This window comes from Ictalurus punctatus, chromosome 14 (genome assembly GCF_001660625.3).
Source record: "Ictalurus punctatus breed USDA103 chromosome 14, Coco_2.0, whole genome shotgun sequence".
NCBI classification, from domain to species: Eukaryota; Metazoa; Chordata; class Actinopteri; order Siluriformes; family Ictaluridae; genus Ictalurus; species Ictalurus punctatus.
Genome location: NC_030429.2, coordinates 12,903,421 through 12,920,243, shown reverse-complemented (window position 1 = coordinate 12,920,243; position 16,823 = coordinate 12,903,421). Strand labels below are relative to the sequence as shown.

General features: G+C 36.7%; 1 protein-coding gene across 1 annotated transcript in view; it reads left to right on the top strand.

The window, feature by feature from the left end:
* The first annotated feature begins 2,614 nt into the window (after positions 1-2,614).
* Positions 2,615-16,823, top strand: part of furinb (furin (paired basic amino acid cleaving enzyme) b) — a 101,825-nt gene continuing 87,616 nt past the window's right edge. Inside the window, exon 1 of the mRNA XM_017485006.3 lies at positions 2,615-3,582. The gene's annotated coding sequence lies outside the window, so the exon portion shown is untranslated. The remainder of the gene's footprint in view (positions 3,583-16,823) is intronic.

Genomic DNA, 16,823 nt, shown 5'->3' with positions numbered 1-16,823 from the left:
ATATAGGCCGAAACCCCAATTCATTACGATTCCCTATATAGTGCACTACATAGGGTATTACAACCATTGCCATACACCCTATGTAGGGAACTGTGTGTCCATTTGAAAACAATTTAGCCCCAGTTTTGGGTTTCACCCGATAGCACCCTCTAGCGTTCACTTGTGAGGTCGTCCAAACCTGTTCATTTTAAATGTCACAGCTGAACATTTAACTTTATTAAATTAAGCTTTAGAGTTGTGAATGTTACACCGCATGTTGTGGTAATAGCTGTGCAACTACGATAGGTGAAAATTATTTGTGAGGGCTAGGTGTCACTGTGATATGGCTCCTATAATACATTTGTCACTTAAGTAGCCTGTTAATGTAGTGCTGTGTGCTGTCTGCGCATTTACTTACTTGAGCTTCCAGCTTGTTAATAATGTGACATTCATATCAATTCGGAAAGCTGGGGGCTTTGAACGACGACAGGATTTCAATGAAGCCATTATATGCAGTGTACGGACACACTTTAATCAGGGATGATACTAGAGCTTCAGTTTATCCTCAGATTCATGCACTGTAGTGAAACTAGCTGCAAAATGGAAAGACCTACTGCTATGTAGTCATTTTCAGCAATTAATATGAATGACAACTCGTATACCATTAATTTGGAAATCACCAAAAGCAATTGTGTACGTATTTCGGTTAGGATATGTCCAATATCATATGTTGACTTAGAGGTTTTCATGTTTCAGCAATTACCTATCTGATGGTCAGTGGCCATGAATACACTGAGAATGAATATTCCATCCATTTTCTGTACCACTTATCCTACACAGGGTTGTGGGGAGCCTATCCCAGGGGACTCGGAGCACAAGGCAGGGGACACCCTGGATAGAGTGCCAATCCATCGCAGGTCACAATTGCACACACACTCACACAATACAGACAATTTAGAGATGCCAATCAGCCTAAAACACATGTCTTTGGACTGGGGAGGAAACTGGAGTACTCTGAGAAAACCCCCAAGCACAGGAGAACATGCTAACTTTGTGCTCACAGGGCGGAGGTGGGAATCAAACCCCAAACCCCAAAAATGCCAGGCAACCGTGCTAACCACTAAGCCAGCATGCCCCTTATAAGCCATTCAATATTAATCATAAATTAGCTAAACATCTATTTTAGCTCTTGTGGGCAGTGGTGGCTTGGCAGTTAAGGCTCTTGGTTACTGATAAGAAGGTTGCAGGTTCAAGCCCCAGCACCACCAAGCTGCCACTGTTGGGCCCTTGAGCAAGGCCCTTAATCTTCTCTGCTCCAGGGGTGCCGTATCATGGCTGACCCTGCACTCTGACCCCAACTTCCTGGCATGCTGGGGTATGCGAAGAAAAGAATTTCACTGTGCTGTGACCAATAAAGATTTATTACATTACATTACTCATTATGTTTTTTGGAAAAAAGGAAACTGTCATTTTTCAGCCTCCTCGATAACAAAAGAAGAAGAAAGAGTTTTATTGCTAAGTGCGCTCACACACACAACGAATTTGACTTGGTAAGTGACGCTTCCAGTATATACACAAATATGACACCAAAACAAATAAGAAGAATAAAAAAAACATATAGAAGACACAGTAAAACCTAAGACATTATAGACATTGAACAGATGCTATGTACAGCTTTGCAAGGGTTAGTGCAATGTGCAGAAAGTAGGGGTATATACAATAATAGGATAAATAGGAGTGAATTTACAGTTGCACATAAGATTATATCCACAGTGGAACAATTGCACTAAGTGGCAGTTAAATATTCGTGAAGGAGCCTGTGGGGAAAAAGCTGCTCTTCTGTCTGGATGTTCTGGTGCTCAGTGGTCTGTAGTGCACTGAACTGATTTTTCCTGCCCATTTCCTCATTCTGGAAGAGTACAGTTCCTGGAGGGAGGGCACAGGAGCACCAGTAATCCTCTCAGCAGTGTCTGTCAAAATGTCTATCAATCATCTTTCATTAAGTGCTGTGGATCTTGCAACTATCCCAGCATCAGTGAGTGTGAGATGAGAATACACCCTGGATGGGACACCAGTCAATCACAGGGCACCACGCGCGCGCGCACACACACACACACACACACACACACACACACACACACACACACACATTCACAGTTAGTGATAATTTAGAGTCTACCTATCAGCCTGTTTGGGGAATGTGGGAGGAAACTGGAGAGAAACAGAGGAGGGAGAACATAAGAATACAGAAACTAACACAGACAGTAACTTGAGCTCTGTGGGACATTGTAGCTGAGAGACAACTGTGCTGCTCGTTTGTTTTCATATTGTCTATTACTTTTTGCTATATGCAAGTTAATATTGTATTAAGCTATTATGGACAGTTATGGATATCAACAGACATTGTGATAGTAGTTCACATTTTAACATGTCCTGGAAGAATACAGTCAAAATGTGGTAGTAAATACAGACTTATTTAGACATCAGCAACAGGCCCTTTAACTATTACATGTAGCAAATATAGTGGAGTATATGAATGTTTCACTTCTTATTAGAGCTTTATAGAAATCTTTCTTGTCACGGCTCTTGTAATGTGACCAAATACATCACCCACATAAAAAAGTAAATAAATAAATAAATAACCGTATAGATTAAATTCTGAATTAGCTTTCTGTGCAGAATAACACATAAATAACTATTTTTCAGTCGCAAAAGAAAAAAAAAATCGTCCAGGGTTTCGACTGGTGGTATTAACTCTTAGGTTGGGTCGAGCTGCCTTCTGTCATCTGCCGGTAGATGGCGCTAAGAGGTAGCAGATTACAAACACACTCGCGCCATGACGTATTTCCTGGGATTTGTAGGCCAGGTCTAGTGACAAAGAATGGAGTGTGGATTCGTTGCTGATCCTGCACTGTTAACGTGCACGGTGTCATCTGTAACGTGAACAGTCTTGATACAGTTTTGAAAATGAATTTGCGTTAGGGGCATGTCATGCCGTGAGTCCACAGAAAGGAGCGGCTGCAGAGGACTAGAAGGAATAAAGCAGTAGTGAAAGTTTGCTCTCCAGGCTGCTGGATCTTTTGGAACGCGATGCTGAGTTCGGGCTCGTAACGCACGCGCGTGGAGGTTTCCCGGTTCCGTTTCAGATGCGCGTTTCGGTCTGACGTGTCACAGAGAGAATCTTCCGGTGGACCAGCGTTGTCATGGAATAGGAGAAATATGACTCTGTAATCGGAATTTTCCGCCGTGAGTAACGGACTGACAGCTTGATTATGCCGGCCGCTTCTGTGGGAGGAGCAGTGTTTTGTTGAGGCGCGTGGACACGCGCCAGTGAGTAATGTATTGCCGCGCGTGCCAGGGAAGGTGTGACCGTTGGTATTTAAAAATAAGTTAGTCAGTGTGAGCTGCTGAAAACGCCTCGGGATACTTTGTTATACTGTTGTTCCGATAAAGACATTGTTCTTACACCAGAGACATATAGCATACACGCTTCACTGGGTGTTAGCACAGCTCACTGACATTCTCAGTGGCTTCATTTTTTTTTCTTTAAACAAAGGAAATTGGACGCGGACATGTTTTTAACTCGTTTTGAAGACGCAGAGGGTGAGTTTGTAGCCTAGCTTTTTATTAACTCTTAACACTCCCTGTGTATGTGTTGTTTTAAACTGTCAGTCTAACTAACACACACACACACCTTATTTTCCTTGTGAAGACCTGCCCTTTACATAATTATTAATGCAGCTAATTAATGACATGCCTGTACATAAATCTAACCTTAACCCCAGTAAAACAAAAGTGAACCTTTTTTGTTTGTTCTTTTGTAACACCTGCCTTTGACTTGTCCCCTTGAGGAAAAAATCCTATCCTTTTGAGGATATTTGGCCCTCACCAAGATATAAACACACACACACACACACACACACACACACACACACACACACACACACGTCTTACTTTCCTTGTGAGGACCTTCCCTTGACATAATTATTAATGCATCTAATAAATGACATACCTAAACCTAAATCTACACTCCAAAAAAAAATAAATGTTGGATTTTATTAACTTTGTTGTGTCCATAGGTTCCATGTAACTGGGTTAATTAACATTTAATTAACATTATTTATTTCAATAAACCTAAGTTAATTTCATATGTTTAATACAGTGCCGCTTAGTTGAGTCAAGTTAATTGTCTTAATTTTGTTTAATTAAGTTCAATTATCCTAAAATTAATATTTTTTTTACCTTTAAGCAAAACAAATAATCCAGTTTCATTGATAAGCATTTATTCAACAAATATGAACAATGAATACTGAACAGTTGCATTCAGTGTACACTGCAAAAAAGACATCTTAACAAGTGGAAATACCTTGTATATAGTTGAATCTATCTAGTATTTCCTATTATAAGATTACAATAAGCCAAATATAAGATTATTAAACTCATTTCAAGCTTGAAATAATTGTTCTATTGGCATATTTGCACATTTTAAGCATTTATTTCTAGAAAGAAGCAAAATTATTTGCCAATAGAATAAGAGAACTACAAGCTTGAAATGAGTAATAATGTCTGGAAATTGGTTTAATTATATATTATTTGTTTTATTGTAATCTTTATAATAAGAAATATGAGATACATTTGACTATATTCAAGATATTTTCACTTGCTAAGATGACATTTTTTGCAGTGTATGACATGTATTAGTAGGTTCAACTTGCGTTCAAGGCAAATAGTTTAACAAAATCCTTAAGATTTGGGGTAGTGGGTCACATTTAAAGTGCCTCCTTTAAATGGGGAAAAAAGAAGCAGTTGTTCAAAACACCAACAATATTGAAAGGAATGTAATGTGTTCAATATTCAAACATATGTACTGTAACACAGCTAACACTGGAACATCATTGAAAATGCAGAAAACCCTGCCTTTTGGTCCCAACATCAGGTTACAGAGTTTACAAAAGGAGTTTATTTTTCATGACCTGGGCCTTATTTGAGAGCTTGTTCACCTCTAGCTCTATAAAAATCTTTTAAAATACTTCAAAAGTGTATCTCAGATCTTTTTAGCAGTTTAATGCATATATGAGACCAAGCATCATAGCACATGCATTTGTCACATTGTTCAGGTTTCAAGTATCTGGACACCTTCAATAATGCCAACATCTTCATAAAAATCTGTAACCTATGCCCCTTCATGTATGACCGCAAGTGGTGTTGCACATGGAGGTTAGGGCTTCAGCATGTGAAACATCCTAAAAAAGTTAAATACAAAAAGAAACAACTAACAATAACTCATTGGTGAAAGGGGGAGTTTGTTTTGCATTTACGGCATTTGGCAGAGCGACTTAAATTTATACCACTGAGCAGTTGTGGCCTTGTCACAACAGCACCATTTTATGTTCTGAGAAAAAAGTATGAATAAAATGCATATTAACATTTCAGAGCATGCAAACCGGGGGACACTTGAAGGGACACTTCAAGTAAAAATGATAACTCAGTCATTGTTCATTCACCCACACATTGTTCAAACTACACGTCTTTTTCTCTCTGAACATAAATTGTGAATTTTGGCAAGATGGTCCTGCTCGTTACTGTTCATATAATGCCATTCAATAGTGAGTTCCTCTTCTAAAGCTTCAAAAGCACAACAAAGCAGCATCAATCATTTCCATGTAACTCCTGCTGTATAATCTGTTCTGAAGGTGTACAAATGGATTTGGTAAGAAACAATCATTATTTCGCTGTTTCTTGAGAATGGTGAACAAATCATTCTTTTGAACTGGTTATTTTTATTGAACCAGATGAATCGGTTCACCAAATCAGACTGAATCATTTGGAACACTTTGCCGCGAGTCAACATTCTTGTACACACAGGAGAGCAGTGGCGGATGGTGTGTGGTTTTTATTTATTTTTATTTATTTTTTTATAAAAGGGGTTACACTTCTGATTTTCCCTCCAAACCAATTTGTATGCCTTCAGATCATTTGGATAGTCCAGCAGGAGTCACATGGAATTGTTTGATGCTTTTGTGTGTTTTTGAGGCTTCAGAATATGAACTTGCCATTGACTGGCATTTTATGAATAGAAACAAGCAGGGGAAACTGGCCAAAATTCACATTTTTCGTACAGAAAAAATAGACATATGGTGTTTCAACATGAGGGTGAGTAAATAATTTTCATTTTTGTGTGAACTATTCCTTTACCCCATTGTGAATTATTGTCAGATTAAAAATGACCATGAATTCAGCAGAACATATCTGATCCATAACTGGCAGGATGCTTGTGATATTCTGTGCCCCTGTTCCTCCTTTCTTTTTGAAAATTCTGAGGAGCTGGTTCGAGAAATGATCAAGCTTACCCATGAATTTGGACACCAAATTGATTAATGTAATTCTACTGAACTCTGCAGATACCTATTAAAATTTAAAAATGACAAATCGGGTTGGTTGCTGATAAATTTGTGACAATCCTTGCAATATTATCACATACCAGTAGAGTATTATTTTGCCAGCACTTATGCACAGATTAACTGCTAAATTGTTACAGATGAACATAACCCTGAATTACATCTAAAGGACTTCAGGACATAATTCGGATTTACATATAACAACCATCCAAGTAATTCATCACAGCTGACATTACATCACAAGGACTTGCCTCTTGCTCCGTAAAGAGTGCTGGCCATCTGTTCTTTAATTCCAGGATGAATAGCAAATCTTTGACCATCTCATGTCTCCTGTGTTCAAATGTGCTGTCCATCAAAGACTTCATAACCTGTTCGTAGTTTCTTTTAGTCACCTCAGACAATAGTGCAATCCTTTGCCTTTCAAGGGTATCTTTTGTTTCACCCAATGGGTAATGTGGACAGTAATTTACCTCAGCTTTAGGTTTCTTAACTTGGTTAGGACTTCCCACAGATCCTTTCCATTCCTCATTTTTGTTCTGTAGTTTGCCATCATGTATTTTAAACAAATTTTTCAGCCATAGTAGCCATTCACTGAACCTTTTTCCTTGAGGTACGGGTGCTTCTGTACAAAAGCAGCAGCTACATCATCAAGGTCTGCACTTGAAGGGTATGCCTTGTACTTTATTATTTCTGAAGCTAAAGCATCCCAAATGTCAAACTTGAGCTGGGCATTGGGGCTCAGGACAGTGGCATCAGTCTGATAAGCAAGTTGAGCTTTTTGTAGTTGCATCTCTGCATCAAAACTAAACTGTGGTATTGGGCAACTTTTAGGCCATCCCTAACTTCTAACGTAGGACACAGATTCTGAAGTCGAGAGTCCAGATGACTGTGGGGATGAGATTATGTCTGTCACTGGATGAAACTGCCTCATTTATTTCTGGTACAGATGAAGTAGAAAGAATGCATGTAGATGAAGGCAACTTGAGTGTAGCTTTCTTTTGTATGTTTGAAATTGAATTGAGTTGACAAAATCAATAAAATCAGGATCTTTGAATTGAAGTTCGAAAATCTTCAAAGACTCCAAGCTCTGTTTGGATTTCTCTTTCAAGGTCTTCAACGAGTCTGGTATACCATTTGGGAGATTTAACCTTTCACAATTATTTTCTACAATGTGCAGCAAAATTATCAGCCATAACACATTGTACTGTTCCTTTACGGAATGTTCTCAGCTGGTGGACATATACACCGTGCTGTTCCAAAGTTTTGAGATGATGCAAAAGAGGTTGCAAAACTTTCTCAAATCCGTATATCTTCACATCTTCTGTCTTGCATAAAAGTGCAAGATATATTGAAGACAATGTTGACTGAAACGTTGATGGTATATTACTCAAAATCCAGTAGATTGCACATAACTTGTATTTTCTTCTTGATGTCCCGAGAGGGTTGCACATTTCAAAGTCATCGACATATAAGCACACAGATATCCTCAACTCCTCTGAGAAGAAACAATTTGCTTTAAAATATTGACCATCCTGAATTGACCTGTACTGATGGGCATCTCTTCTTAACTGTTGAGAAGTGTGACTTTCAACCACTGTGTCAAGCAGGTCATTTTGACAAAGTAAATTCTGTAAAGACTCCAGTATTGGAACATATTCAAAGTTCTATTTCCCTTGTCCTCAAAAGCATACTCTACAGGGTCTACAACTTTAAAATTTTCCCTGTAATATTGTTTACATTTAAATCCAGAGGCTAGCAGACCACCATTCTTTGTAGCAGTGAGTAAAAGATTTGTTGTACTTAAAGACATAGCAAGATCTTTGACTAGCAACTCATTAGTTTAAATCCTGTGCTTTTGTAAGGTGTCTACAATATTTCTGTACGACAAAGGGAAAGAAGGATCACTCAGTAAATAATGCAAGTCCTCCAACAACTCATTGAAAGTTGTGGCTGGTACATTATAGTGATTCTCCAGCTTTAATAGCAAGGAAGAAAATTTAAGCTCTACCAACTTTGGCAAGTTCTCTGGAACCTCTCCTCTATCAATACTATTGGAATACTCCTCATTGAAAGTTGTGGCTGGTACATTGTAGTGATTCTCCAGCTTTAATAGCAAGGAAGCAAATTTAAGTTCTACCAACTTTGGAAAGTTCTCTGGAACCTCTCCTCTATCAATACTATTGGAATACTCCTCAAACATCGGTGTTTGTTTCTTCATTTGAAAGAGTGTCATCAGATATCCCTCTTAACTCTTGTGAACTGTCTGTTTTCACTATTCCCTCATTAAAATCTGTCATTGAACACTGACTATGTTTTAGACTCTTGTGTGATTTGAACGTGCCATACACATGTTTTAAATGAGCATGGACAAAAGTTTCAAAAGTGCATGGACAGTAAGAATATCCACATGGATATGCGTGTCTGTGGCCATAGTGTCCATATACCAAACTGAAGTGCTTTAAAATCTTTGATCTGGATGTCTGTGAATATCCACAATCTCTGCACAGCCACATGTAAGGCAGGACTCCAAAACTCTGTTAGAAAAATATATAAAAAGATGTGATTCAGCTACACGAATAACAATAAAAAAACTTCTCAGACTGCCAACTGCTAAAATTTTGTAAAATAATGAGGACTGACCTAACCAACAAGCTAACTGTTAACCAATTAGTTAGCAAGACGGCATCTTATTCAAATTTCAACTCTTTTTATTCCCAAAGTTAGAGTTAACATTTGATATTAAGTAAAAATTCTCACTGCCATTAGTTAATGCAGTTATTACAACTGATAGTTATTAAAAGTTTTAAAACCACTTTACACACAACAATCCCGTATATCAGTAAACGGAGAAATTCTTCTGAACTAGTAATTAATAAAACTAAAGTCATTTGCTGTCTTTATATGGGGGAATTTAATTATTAATCACAGTTCAACAAGTATAAAATATCACATAAGAGTGAGGGGGAAAAAACCCACCAACGTAACTAAGAATAATGTGAAAAACACATGCGGAACACTGCAACATCAACAAAATACCAAAAAAAAAAACATTTGATTATCTGCGATTAAATATTTTAACCCTACTGACTGCGACAATATTAATGTGTAATAAAACTTTGCAGGTGTCCCCGCTTGCACAGCAATTTTTGTGAGATTTGATTCACACAAAATGGCACCGTGCAAATTTAGCGCCATCTGTTGACCAAGGTGCCATGCAAAAACAGCACAACTGTATTTCATTCATTTACATTAAGTGAGATGTGTAAATTTGAAATATATATATATATATATATATAAAATTGTTTTCAACACAATTGTTTAAACAAATTGTTTAATTTAAACTTGATTTACATTCTTTGGACTAGCAGCTGCCATTTTTCTTTTTTTCTTTTTGTGTAATCCTAACCTTTACCCCAGTAAACCAAAAAGGAACCTTTTTATGTTTGTTGATTTTTGTTTGTTTGTTTTGTAACACCTGACTTTGGCTGGTCCCCATGAGGAGTTTTTTTTATTTTATTATTCCAATCCTTTTGGGGACATTTTACCCCCACCAAGATATAAAAGCAGTGCTGCCACACACACTCACAGATATGTCGAAGCACATTTCTTCATAAATTTTTCTGTTTTCTTAATATACAGTTTAAAAAATACTTATATTGTAACACCACATTTAAGGGTGTCATTGTTCCCTCTGTGAACTAAATGTGATGGGTGTCTGATGGTAAGTGGTTTTGTTGCTGTATAAATTCTTTCCTTTTTTTTTTTTATCTCATTGGCTGATATTTTTGTTTGTGAAACATAGAGTAAAGGGATAACACTAGATAAAAGCCCAGCTCTTTCCTAGAGTGCATTCAGAAAACACTTGACGACAAAACATAATGATCACCCTTAGTAGAAATGTAACACTAATAAGTGAGCCATGTTAAAGGCATTATGGCCAGTTTTGAGGCAACACCTACCAAAAAAAAAAAAAACCCTACAGTGCTCATAAGTGGATGGAAAGTTATTAGTTAGCTCTGGTCCATTTACTGCATTAACATAATTTTAAGTGTGTTCAGCATGCAGTTAATGTTAACTGTCAAAAATGGTTCTGAGACTTAAGTGCATTTACACTCTCATAAGAAAAAGGTACAAAACTAGGATTTTAAGGTACAAATGCTGGTCACCAAAATGGCACACTCAAAGGTATGTTGTTTGTACTTTAGAGAAACGTAATTAAGGTGCAATTAGACCTTAACTGCCACCATTATTCCTTTGAGGAAAACATGTAATTAATTCAAGCACTTTTAATAATAGACTTTGACATAAAGCAGCTGTACAGAAATTCAGATCTAGCTCAGGACCCCTGATTTTTAAAATTATCAGAGAAGGAAAACTCCATAGAATAAACCTTAAGGGGAACCAAGCTTTGAAGGGAATGCATGCTCTTCAAGATAGTGGGATTTTGATAATTATAGTACATCATACAGTGGGTTAGACAGTATTATATGTTTAATACGAGCATATTATGAATAAGATTCATTTACAGAACAAAATTGTACTGGTACTGTACATCTTTTCTGGACACTGTAGGACTGCGCAAGATATCCATGTGGAAATATGTCTTTAGATGGAAATGTGTATTAAGTGTTAACACGCCAACCCCAGTATATGATTGATGATATTTTAATGCCAGCTGTAAATCATGTCAAAGGTCAAGGTCATGAAAACCAGTTTTTGAAAGTTTTGTTTGCTACTGTATTGAAACGCCTGCATACCTCTAGGCAATGCATCCTTCATTGTCAGTTCATACTTTCATTCATCTTCGGATGCCTTATTCTGCTCAGGGTCACAGTAGATCCAGAGTTTATCCCAGGAACACTGGGCACAAGGTAGAAATATAGCATGAATTTAACGAAAACTAAAACAAGTTTATGACAAAACAATGGCTCAGTCAGCAATGCTAATGTTGCGAACATTAAATGAAGGAAAATGGCCACTAACAATCTAGCACTAATGATACTACACAGCCCTTTATCATTTCCAGCATCAACTCTGCAACTCATGCAGCTCTGGCAGCATGTGTTGTTGTCCATCTCCAGTCACAGCATGTATTCAAGAGACTGAATTACGGCATCATAATTTTCATTATTATGTACCCTGTTCCAGTTCTGCCCTGGGATTTCGCTTTAGTGACCCTCTTCTTCTCACCTTAATCAAAGCACATAATAGCAGCTGTCACTTCAAAAGCCCTACACACAAAAAATATGGCAGTGTATTTTTTTTTTTTTATATATAATGTTGCCTGAAAATTTGTGATTTTCAGGAAAAATTTTGTTGAGGTGACAGCTGGCAAGCTTAATGATGGTAAGAAATCACCTTCATAATATAAATGCATCAAATGCTGGTAGACTTTTATTTTTGTTGTCATTTTACTGGCCACCAATATGAGTCAGCCCTTACAGGTAGAATAAAAACCTACCACCTACATATTACACCTTTCTAATACATGAATAATGCTTGGTCATTGAAGAAAACATGAGCGTGTGTAAGTGTGCATCTGATTACACTTGGCAAAAGCTGAACATTTGAGGTTCCTTTGTATTGTATTGCACTAAAACAGCAGTATCATGAACAGTGCAAGAGGACAAAGGAAACAAACAGCATTTATAATCACTGTTTTATTGCCATTTAAAAGTGGTAGTTTTTGACCACAGTCAGCCAGTTTCTTTTGTGGGAAAAACATGATTACAGAGGCAGGAGAGGAAAAAAATATTATATAATATGATTTTCCTGAGCTGCTATGAGTTTCACTGACAACCCTGTAATAGTAATTCACAATCAGTGTTGTGTCAGGGACGGAACTGGATGAAAATGAAGAGCCTCCACCCAATCAGTGGTGAAAAATAGAGCGTGAGAGAATGTAAAAATGGAAATGACCAGTCATTATAGTTTTGTTCTCTACACTATATTTTAGTTTATTTGGTTTATACACTATATTTGAGTTCTCTACACTATAATCGCACCAATGGTGTGGTGGTATGCAAGTATTTTGAAGTAAATAAAGTAGTTTGGGTACTATATTCATTTTAAAAATATTAATTCTCCCAATTATAGATACTGGTAGTGACCTCCATCTATCAACTGACTAATTAATTTCCATCATTAAAGGTTCATAGTTAGCATGAACAATGTTTTCCAGTCTTGGCAAAATCTGTACTCTCAAATATTTAAACTGCTTTAAAACATTAAAATGAATTACCTCTAAAATCGGATTCCTTCTTTCATTTGAATTGAACAGTAATATAGAAGATTTTGTGTTATTTACTGATGCACAAGCTTATGTTTATATCCAAAATGCTCCACTGTTTTCAAGGGGTTGGGGAAATTTGTTTGAGTAGCTTAAAAGGTGTAGTTTAATTCAAATTTATTGTCGTTATATGCTGTATTTGTGCTTGCAGTGTACCTGACTCACAATGTAGACGTGGTGATAAACAGTGGGGGCACAAGTAAGATCTGTAATGTCTAATTAAAACTCTACGATCAAAGTAAACATAAATAAAACAATATGCCTAAAGGCAGTGAGTAGCCAACTGTAAGGTGCAGTGAAAGTGAGATTTTATTATTAATGATTAATTTAGGATCGTAGTTTAATTTTATACATAAACTAATTTATATAAAGCTTTACATTAACACTATATATATATATATATATATATATATATATATATATATATATATATATATATATATATATATATATATATATATATATATATATATGTGTGTGTGTGTGTGTGTGTGTGTGTGTGTGTGTTAATGTAAAGTTTTAGTCTGAAGTTTATATTTGTAACACTTTATTTTGAATAAACGAAAAATCTTATAAATTAATATTTTAAATACAAGAATTCATTAATTTAATCAACTAATTGAAGAAATTAAAACAATCGGCCAATTAATCGATTATGAAAATAATCGTTAGTTGCAGCCCTAGTACTAATCCTTCCCAGAAGCAACCTTCCAAAATTCCTCCAAGCGACTACTCATCCAGGAAGTCACAAAAGAGCCAAGAACAACCTCAAAGGATCTACAGGCCTCTCTTACATCAATAAAGGTCACTATTCATGACTCCACCATCAGAAAAACACTGGGCAAAAATGGCATCCATGGAAGAGTGGCAAGGTGAAAACTACTGCAAACCCAGAACAACATTATGGCTTGTCTGAATTTTGCCAAAACACACTTTGATTGTGAAGAGGAGGATGTATATCAATCTAAAATTTATATCACAAAGGGAAAACATAGTGCATGTAAAAAGAAAACTGTCTGTAAAATGCAGTTGTAACAATAAGTAAAATATGAACAAGGTGAGACCCTCAAATGAACACAATCATTTGAACAGTAAGTGACCATATTACTCAAAAAGACCTGTCTGCTCACTAGAATTTAAACAAATGTCCCAAAGGTCTTTTTGTGCTTATCATTTAATTTAATGAACAACTGACATTAATTATTTAAATGCATTTGAAAGTGCTCAAATGCAATAGACAGTTTCCTTATTCATCAGTTTCATCAATCACTGGTTGGAGTGCATGTGAATTTGAACATTAATGGTTTAACAACGTGCAAAATGCTTGATTTTTCAGATAATCAAAATTGACATCAATATGGTCAATATTTATAGCGAGTGGAGTAGGTAGTAAAATGAATGTCAATAACACTGATAATAATAACCTTGTACTAAACCTTGTACTAAAGTGTAGTTAATGCAGTTTGAATAATGTCAGCTTAGTGTCAGCTTAATTTTCAAATGTGAATCAGACACACAGACATGGATCTTTATTAGCTCAGTTGAGTAATAGGCACATTCGTGTACAAGGTACATCATGGCACTCCATTAGGATGAGGACCTGAATATGCGTAGCCTCAGATAGAAGAGCACACAGCTGAGGTATACAAAACCACTGAGCTATCATCACACATTTTTGAGCTTATTCCATGATTTCATATCAACACTATAACATGCCAGACCTGATCTCATTTCGTTTGGTAATCTGCTTTTCAGTGTTTAACTTATTTTAGCTTTTCATTTAAAATAAAGATTTGTTGATTTCAGTCATGTTCTTTTCTATTCATTCAAACATATTTCTTCCAGCGCCTCCTCAGTCAGAACAGTTGGAGACTTTTTATAAGGCTTGGTACTGTGTGACTTTCACCTTGGAGTTGCAACACCTTGGAGTTGCAACAACTGGGGTTCAGGATGGAAACTTATATCCATACTCACCTATATTTATAAATAAAACTTAAATTAAATCCCACTTCAGGGTTCACAAAACTATCTGTGCAGGTGAAATTGGAAAACAAGGCACATTTTCAACTGTCTATATGAGGCTTCATGATAACATTCATTTAAGTAAAAACAGGATTGCAAAAGCAATCCTCTTGGATCCTCTGTTGTTCCATCCACACATTTTCTATACTGCTTATCCTACAGGGTTGCGGATACCCTGGAGATTATCCCAGATACCATGGGACACAAGACAGGGTACACCCTGGACAGAGTGCCAATCCATCGCAGGGCACAATCACACACACACACATTCATACACTATGGACACTTTGGACATGCCAAGTCTATCATGCATGTCTTTGGACTGGGGGAAGAAACCGGAGTACCCGGAGGAAACCCACGGCAGCACGGGGAGAACATGCAAACTCTCCACATACAGGGCCTCCTCTGTTGAAATTCTTTTAAAAACTTTTATGGTTTTAAGTGTTCATTTTTTTTGTTGCCATTTTTTGTGGCTTTTAGCATTTCATTTAGTGTACTCACACACACAATCACCTCTAACTCAGCTTAACTGTGAAATGCTTGCAGAAAGCTTCTCTTTTATTGGCTCTTTTAATGCTTGCATAAATTATGGTATTTAGGGGTTGGGGGTAAAATTGCAGTTTGTCGTGTTCATATGACATAAATAAAGAGCTAGTGGGCAGGAGCTCGTGTCTACACAGCTGAAGCTGATTTATCAATTGCATTCAATAACCACTTGATTTGCCAGTCTCATGAATCAGAAGCAGGTTATTTCTTTTTTTTCATGTGCTTAAATCTGTGCTAATTTTTTGCAACATTGATGAATAAGGGACATTGACTGGGTGCAGATAAAGTCACTCAGAAGCACTATCCACTATACACTGTCAAAAAATCTGGGTAGATTTTCACTTTTGTAGTAAGTGACAATTGTCTTTGATGTTTTTTAATGAGAAACCTACTGGGTTTAAATTTTTTTTTTTAAAATATCACGTAAATATTAACTTAGGAATATATAACTTGCAACTAACAACAATCAAACCTTCACTAGCAGCTAGCTGCTGTCCACACTTGAACAGTGAGCTCTTCCAAGCATTACAGAGAGATGCCATGTCTCTTTCGGGACGTCCCAGTTGTGTGTGTCTCTCTCTCTCTCTTGGGTTAGGGTTTGGTTTACTGGGTGGGCAATTCACAGACTACTTTTTACACTACATTTTGTTCATGTATTCTGCAAATTGTCATGCATATTTAAAATTTTTATTTGCTTTTTAACCAGCCCCCCCCCCCCCCCACCCCCTTACCCCCTTTTGTGTGTACTTCGAGTACAGGTATTAGGATACTGTGCAATATTATACTGAGCTATAATACTGTACAAATTAAATATTAGGGGTGGGTCGTAAACCATAACAATTTAAATTTTTATATTACATTTTTTTCTTTAAAAAGAGGTAAATAATAGTTACCATAACAAAGAGGGAAAGGAGCATTTTACACTTTTAAACATTAAGCTGCAGCTACTTTGCAATAATTCTTTTTTTAAGTTAACAAACAACATGACATCCACAATATCTCAGAAAATCTTATTGTAACAGTTGATCACAGTATGAATATTATACCCTCATTTCGCTGAGCGCTAGTATGTATGGCTCCAGTCACCATGCTCCACAGGTCTTACCCTGGCGAAGTGAGTGTAGGTCATTAAGGTTATGTGTGGTGGTGTCTGACATGAAGTTATTAAGCAAGGATAATTACTGTTCTCACCCTCACCAGAAGACGCATTGCACCAGTGTCACTGTCAGTCTGTCCTTTGCTCTCTGTACTCATTACACATTGAGAAAAAATGACGACATCCCAGTCCCAACGGTGTTTGACAGAGAGAGAGAGGTGTAACAGAGAACATCCAGAGCTGAACTAGAAATCATTGTCAGTATATACATATAGAAAGTTAAATCATGTTGCCATTAAGAAATAAGGGTCATGTAATATGGATCTGGTCCTGATTTCATCGTTTTGAGTTTGTGTGAGAAATTAAACAAGCTTTCATATAAATAAAGTCATAAGAAAAGCAATGACTTCTAAACCTCCCCCTCATACTGATATTAAACAGTCAGTTGGTGCACACAGATTTTAGGAAGTTGCAGTGGTGAATAGTGTTAGAT